Raw genomic sequence first — 7,873 nt, 5'->3', positions numbered from 1 at the left:
TTGATTGATTGATTCTTAAAGACATTGATTTGTACCATTTATGTTATTTTATTGTGTTTACTCTTTGTATTGTCTGGGGTGTGTCTTTTACCTATTTGTCTTTGTCTGTTGTTGACCCTGAGTCTGCAATAAAGTTTTGAATTGAATTGAATTAACAATGTTTAGTATTGTTTGCGTAATGCGTAGCCTATCTGACGGGGACGGGGGCGGGGGGGGGGGCAATGGACGTGCGTGCCCCGGGGCCTCCTCGTGTGTTAATCCGGCCATGCCTGAGGGGGATGCTTGGGACGTTTACTGGGAATTCCCATTGGGAGCGAAGTATCGACGCCGGGGGTCCCGCGCGGGCACGCGTAGCCGCGTACCCTACGCCGGGGCCTCACGTGCACTTCTCCAAAAAAAAAAAAGTAATTACACGTCGCGGCGACGTACGGCTACGCAGACCGGAACTTACCAAGGCTGTACTTGGCCAATTACCCCACTCTTCCGAGCCGCCCCGGTCCCTGCTCCACCCCCGTCCCTGCTCCACCCCCTCTGCCCATCCGCGGAGAGCTGCAGACTACCACATGCTCCCTCCGATACATGGGGAGTCGCCAGCCGCCTCTTCTCACCTGACAGTGAGGAGTTTCGCCAGGGGGACGTGGCGCGTGGGAGGGTCACGCTATCCCCCCCCCCCAGTCCCCCCTCCCCCCTGAACAGGCGCCCAGACCAACCAGGGGAGGCGCTAGTGCGGCGACCAGGATACACCCACCCACATCCGGCTTTCCACCCGCAGACACGGCCGATTGTGTCCGTAGGGACGCCCGACCAAGCCGGGGATTCGAACTGGCGATCCCTGTGTTGCTAGGCAACGGAGCAGACTAAAAAGTGGCACAATGCGCCGTTCACTGATCGTGGCTGCTGATCAGCAAACTGTGGTTTAGCAGATCATCTCGAATCAGGCACAGCATTATGGTAGGTGATGGTTGGAGGCAAGGCAAACTTCCCCCGGATGTGAATGCATAAATTATACATTTATGTTCGTGTTTATTGTCCCTGATTTGTATATTATGTGCAGTGCTGTGTGCCTAGTGGTTCGGAGAGCTAATTTCCCAGAGCTAACCAATGGAAGAAGGCCCCATGGTAGTAGCCCCATGCAGCACTTTCACTTTGCATCTATTCAGCTAAAACTGCCTCTGTGTTCAGTATCATGAGACATAAACCTTCAGGTAAAAGCTGTCGATATGTTTGCCCATCAACATCGCGGTAGGTGTTAAGTGTATATCATGGCCCTGACCCCTGACATTTTGAAATATTGTGTCCCGTAAGGTTTTTTTTAAAAATGACTGCATTCATTTGTCAGCCAACAAAAGGCTCGGTGAAATACATGGCATCCAGTTTAAATGACAGATACAAGCCCCGAGTTAAAGTTCTGTGGTTGCAACATACGACGGTATTCCCCCTGAGTCCAGATAATCAGTCATGCGTTTACAAACTTTCTCTGTGGTAAACCATGGACAGATACACAAGGGAAGGCAGGCTGGTGCCCCCCCCCTTTTTTTTATCCCGGCCAATGGACTATATGCACACTCTCTTCCGCATTCCGACTCGGCCAGCTCGAGCATTTCCGGGCAGCGCCGGAAGTGATACGGGCAACTGACAACGACAGCGAAGCCATCACGGATATGTATACGTAAATGCCTCGTTTGGAATTTGACGTGCGTCTGCGTGGTCAGAGAGTTGAGTCGATAGAAAAATGCCCAGGCATGTGCTGCGTTTGGCTGTTCGAACAGAAGAAGCCTTAAAAACAGGCAATGCGGGATAACTTTTCACAAGTAAGTGGCAATTTTATTAACAATGATTTTATATAACAATATTTTACTGTTTTGGAAGGCAGTGAACGTGAATTATCACCTCAGACTATCCTGGACATTACCTGACACCGGCATAACGTTAGCTAATGTTAGTTAGCTACCTAATGGAAACATGGCTTGCTAGCTAGCTAGCTAACTTACTGAAGCACTAGTACAACTAGGGGTAAACGTGATATTTAGTTACACCTCATCTCATTAGTTGTATAATTTATTTTATAGAAAAGTATCATCTGGAATGTGTTTGTGCTCATGAGATTATACAAACTGCCACGATTAAATTAGCTAGCTAGCTAGATCTGCTAAGCCATATTTATGCTGCTACCTTAATGTACTGGCTGCACCATTCAGCTACATGCCAGAAGGAATATTGAGATGGCCTTGTTTTTGTCAAAGGTTCCCAAAAAATCATGGAGTAAGGAAAGCTTGGGCCATAGCTGTTAGACGGAAGGATTTTGAGCCTACTGATTCTGCAGTTCTCTGCAGCTGTAATTTCAAGACGGATGATTTTGACAGAACTGGGCAAACTGTGCGTGTGAAGGAATGTGTGATCCCTTCAGTTTTTGCATCCTTTCCAGACCATCTGAACAAGGTTACTGTATTTTTAAGTCATTATTTGTGGTAAACAGTATTAATAATGGAAACTGATTGGAATGATGAGCATATACAGTACACGATCTCTTGCTAAAATAACTGGAATTACCACTAAACCTGATATTGAAAGTAGACATCCTTTTTAGAGTTGTCTAATGTTGATTTCTTACTTAATTTGATGGTTCCAAATAAAGCCAGGTCAACTAGGACATCAACACAAGCTGGTGAGGCAAGTGATGATCCTGTCTGAATCTTCTGAACCGCAGAACTCCTCAACCTCAGTAAGTGTAACAAAGCAGTTCTTATCCACAGCACTTTTGCAATATACTTAGTTGTGTTGTATAGTGCTTACCCAACAAGTGCTATATTTTGTAGGATCATCATTATGCCCTTGACCCTGACCAAATTAAATATAAGTTAGCTGAGGCTGAAGCGAGAGTTGAGGAGCTGCAGAGGCAGTTGAGAATCGCCAAGGATTGTGAAAGGAGACAGAAACAAAATGTAAAGTCACTGCTAGGTGAGTTGAAAGAGAAAAATATGATTTCAGAAGAACTACAGTTAAAGCTTGACCACTATTCTGGTAGGTTTTCTTCATTTATGAATATATAGTGGGTTTTATTTCATACTGGCAAAGGCAGTAGATGACATATCACACTACCAGTAACATTTAAATTTGTGACCCGAGTTGCACTGTAATGCAATAATTGAAATCAAATTTCATATTTTTGGGTCTGTTTTTCCTAACACTCCAGATCTTCCAGTTGAACTCCTGAAACAGCACCATGCCTACACTCTGTCTCAAAGGGAGTTTGCTTTAACGCTGCATTTGCATGGCCCCAAAGCCTACAGCTATTTAAGAGATACGATGCACATAACACTTCCTCATCCTCACACACTTCAAAGGTAAACATAATGTATTCTGCAGAAGTATTGTTTGTAATGGGTGCATTATTGTTGGCATGTTCTATTCCCACATCCACACACACTGTGAATGTACAGTACTTTACTATCAGCATCCTTTCATCTCATCTCCAACCTTTACAAATAATGTGTTGTAGTTGTGCATACCTTTTTTTTTTTAGTTTTTTGTTATACAGGTGGTTGCACTCTGTGGACAGCAAGCCTGGAATAAATACCTCACTTTTAGACATACTACAACGAAAGACTCAGGAAGATCCAGTAAAATATTATCAGTTGTGTCTTGTGATTACATCAGCAGCTCATCAATGCAGCGTTTCCCTTGTCAACCACATGGTCCGGTCCGACGTAGGTTCAGAGGATGTGTTCAATCTTGGTGACCATATAATTGAAACTCAGGACGGCATTGACAATCACCACTTTTCCATCCTGTCATTAGTTGTCAGCACATTCCACAAATTGAGGCAGTACCACATTGCCAAACTTCACACTCTGCAATTGCAAAGTGGTAGCTTCCGAAAGAAGCTCTCTAAAGCCATACTGTTTCAGGGATACTAATCCTTATAGCAAAAGGTTTGAAGGTCACATGTTACTGTACATCAAAGCATACAATTAAATAAGAAACACAGATGCCTCACAAGATAAAACAAATCAAAATACAATAGTGATAGTGATGATAATACATGCAATAAATAAATGCAAACCAGCATAAAAAGAAATGTAAATGATGACATGTATAAAACAAAGAAGTCTAAATAAAATAGCTAGTGATAGTGATGATGATAAATGCAATAGACATTGAAAGAGAGCATAAAAATAAAAGTGTAAATGATGAAGTCTCTGTGAGTGTGTGTGTGTATGTAATATAGCAAAGTCAGGATAGTTTATGTGGGCTACGTATGTGTATATTTGACTCAGCGGGGAGATTCTAACCCGGGGTTGTCCTGGGTAAGACGCTGAACTGCAACCGCAGGCTGTAGAGGGGTAGCACCTTCCCTCAGCAAGGGCCCTTTGGCTAAGGACGACATCCCTACTGATAGATCTGGTCCTCCTGCATGTCTGTATGGTACTTCCCATGGTGCCAAGTCCAGCCAACACATTGGGATAGGAGAAGGGAACTCTGATTTCAAATCCACCTGCTGCTTTGTGGGTTGATGCCTCTTTAGGCAAAGGCTAGGAGAAGGTAACTCTGAATTCAAATCCCCAGGCACAGTCTACCCAGCTGTCAGTACCCGGAAAGGGTCAACCATGGTGGCTCCGCTCAGTCAACTCGGCAGCGGTTCCGGCAACTGGCAGATCTGTTTGTCAACTCGGCAGCAGCTCTGGCAAAAAGCAACAGGATTCTTCTGCGGCCGTCTCAACTACGCTGTGCCACCGAACAACAGAAATTCTTGCCAAGGGACATTATAGAGCACCAAACAGTGTCGTCATCTACGGTGCAGCCTCACATTTGAATATGGAGGTAGTGAATCATTGCTATCTTTGTATTAAATTGTGTTTTACTCGTTTCGGGTGAAGGCGTGTATACATAGGAGATCCTAAGCTTATATTTTGAAAATGTTGATGATTGTTTGGCAATAGTGATATAGTAGGAATTCCACAGTATCTTTATTGAATAGAAAACTGATTATTAGTATATTATAGTAGCTAGTTCTGTACACATGATGAAAAAAAAACCTCCCAAATTAGAACAGCCAGATGACAGAAACCTGTGTCAGTGACCCAGCTTGTGAACAGTGTCAGCTTTTTACGTCACATCTTAAATTGTAATTCTCTCCAGATTCATTTTACTTTGTACTTTAACTTCTGTCTTTTTTTCCAAATATGTGTTTAACAGGACTTCCAGTTTTATTGAACTTGTTCATACAGCAAACTTATGTAAGTAAACTTATGTAAGCAAGTTTTTGTCAGTGTGGTGTGGAAAGACTGTTGAATCTTTTACCCGGAAATAAAATATTTGAGATTAACAATTTTTGTGTACTGGAGCTTGCTGAAGTGGACTTAACTGGAGTCATGGGGAACAAAAATAGTTGTTTTGTTTTGGTATCGAGGTGATTAGAACTACCCCCCCCCCGGTAACTTTAATTCCAAATAACCAGTATCATTTATCAATTTATCACGTTTATATCAAACCAGATTTCGTGAATATTGGTTCAGAATTAAGCGAGTCACAGTCGATTTATGTAGAGAAGTCTGCATCTCTCAAGACACATTATATTGGTTCACGTCCGGATATTGACCGCTCCAATATGGCGGACGGGCAGACGCATAGCGGCGGCGTACAGCGGCGGCTAATGGGGTATCTACGTCTCGGAAGCGCTGGCGTTTTTCAGTCGGCCTCTTCGAGGTCTACCCAAACTCACGTTTAACGACGTTAGTCGCATTATCCAAGAAGCATGCCAAAAGTCAGTTACCAAAAAGGAGAAGGGCTTCAAGCTTTACATTTCAAGCTACATCCACGATTACGAAGGTAAGATCCAGACGTGTAATGTTAGCACCTAGCATGTTTTTGTACTAGCCAATGCTAGCGCAGTGTTGTTACTGCTAACGTTATGTTTCTATGTGTCAATCACTGTTACAATTTTTATAACGCCATTGACAATCTCATCCAAAGAAATTGAATCGAGTGCAACTGGACTTGGTATATATCCGTGAAGACGTTTCGCCTCTCATCCAAGAGGCTTCATCAGTTCGTGCCTTTTTGACTAGACCAAGCTAGTCTGCTTGGTCTAGTCATGGTCTAGTCAGACTAGCTTGGTCTAGTCAGAAAGGCACGAACTGATGAAGACTAGACCAAGCAGACTAGCTTGGTCTAGTCAGACTAGCCTGGTCTAGTCAAAAAAGGCACGAACTGATGAAGCCTCTTGGATGAGAGGCGAAACGTCTTCACGGATATATACCAAGTCCAGTTGCACTCGATTCAATTCCTTTGCATAACCATGACCTGGATGAATGAGAACATTCATAGACATTGTCCATCTCAGTTTCAAACAAGGGTTCAACAGAACTATTCATTAGGGCTGACCCGGCTGAGTGCTGTAGATCTACGAGGAAAAGCCAAAAGCCTCACAGTTTGAGCGTAACTAAGGGGAAATTATCTTTCAGGTTCAGTGCAGACTGGTTCATGAGACAGGTTCCTGTTCGTCAAATCAATAAAGTTTCTGTGACTCATATCACTGCTATGAATGTTATACTGTTAAAGGCTACGTTACTTATATATTTCGTATGATGCCCCATACATAACCCTAGAAAACGTGTAAAAGTAGCGGGATTCACAGAAACGTATTGCAGCGAATTCGGGAGGCAAGCACAGGAACTGCCGCGGCCGGGACGCGAACCCGCACCGCGGCAGACATCGCTGACCGCTCGATTAAAGGGTCAGACTCGTCAGCTAGCGGCCAACGTGTCTACGTATCCATGCACGTTACAATATAGAGCTCCGGTAGTTGACGTCACGCAATAGTCGAAATCGAAACACCGCCATTTTGGCAGGAAAGCGGGCCTATTGCTGGGCAAATGACTGCTAGCTAGCACCAAGTCTCTTCGCCTGCTGTATTTATGCAGTGAATATGGTGGATAGCTGTTGTGCGCCGGGATGCCAGAACGGTCGCGTATAAGTAAAAGGGAGAGCATTTTATCGGATTCCTAAAGATCCCGAAAGACGACATAAATGGATTACTGTCACCTCTGCGGAGGTGGCGCTTGCACAGTCCGGCGCCTGCAGCGAGTTTTCCGTACAAGCGTACAAGTCTGAGTAGGGTCTCTCAGATCTTCCCATCACAATACGGTGCATCTCCTGCCTGTATATAAGACTGCGTTGAGGAGAGAGAAAGTACACGTAAGGCAGGCGAAGGTCTGGAATACTGACTCCTCTCTCGCCCTGCAGGGGTGCTCAACTGTACAGACCGGTCGGTGTTTACTGAATCCTCAGACAATATTGAAGAGCTAACGGACGTTGTGTATAGCTATATCTCCTTTTGTACAGACAATGTGATTCCGACCAAGGCTGTCAAGATTTTCCCTAACAACAAACCATGGGCTTCATCAGCCCTTAAAGGTCTGCTTCATAAAAGGAAAAATGCTTTTAAAGAGGGCAATGATACTGTGTTGCTGTTCGTCCGTCACAGCGACAAGGACCATCTAGTCATCCTGTAGGGGCCGAATTCTGTGGGTGCGAAGATGGCTGGTTAGTCCAATCTGCGCTCTGAATGTTCTTTGGCAGTGTGGGCATGGGATAGTGGGAGTAGTTGGAGGGTTGCTGGCACGGTCTTTCCTGGGCTGCCCGCGGCTCTCTGCTGCAGCAATCCTGGCAGCCTCATATGTGTTTGCACCATTTCGGACAGCTGCACGCCACTCTCCTCTGTTCAAAGCTTTCTGTTCCCATGTATCATAATTGATGGTGAAGGCCTTTAACGAAACCTTCAAGGTGTCTTTGAAATGCTTGTATTGACCACCATGGGAGCGTTTGCCTTGCTTGAGTTCACTATATAACAGTTTCTTTGGGAGCCGGGGGT

General features: G+C 44.5%; 1 pseudogene; it reads left to right on the top strand.

Annotated features, from left to right (window-relative positions):
• Positions 1-265: 265 nt before the first annotated feature.
• Positions 266-7,514, top strand: LOC130114622 (THAP domain-containing protein 6-like; annotated as a pseudogene).
• The last annotated feature ends 359 nt before the right edge of the window (positions 7,515-7,873 follow it).

The sequence above is a fragment of the Lampris incognitus genome, chromosome 6 (assembly GCF_029633865.1).
Source record: "Lampris incognitus isolate fLamInc1 chromosome 6, fLamInc1.hap2, whole genome shotgun sequence".
In the NCBI taxonomy this organism is placed as follows: Eukaryota; Metazoa; Chordata; class Actinopteri; order Lampriformes; family Lampridae; genus Lampris; species Lampris incognitus.
This window is presented reverse-complemented; position numbering and strand designations above follow the sequence as displayed.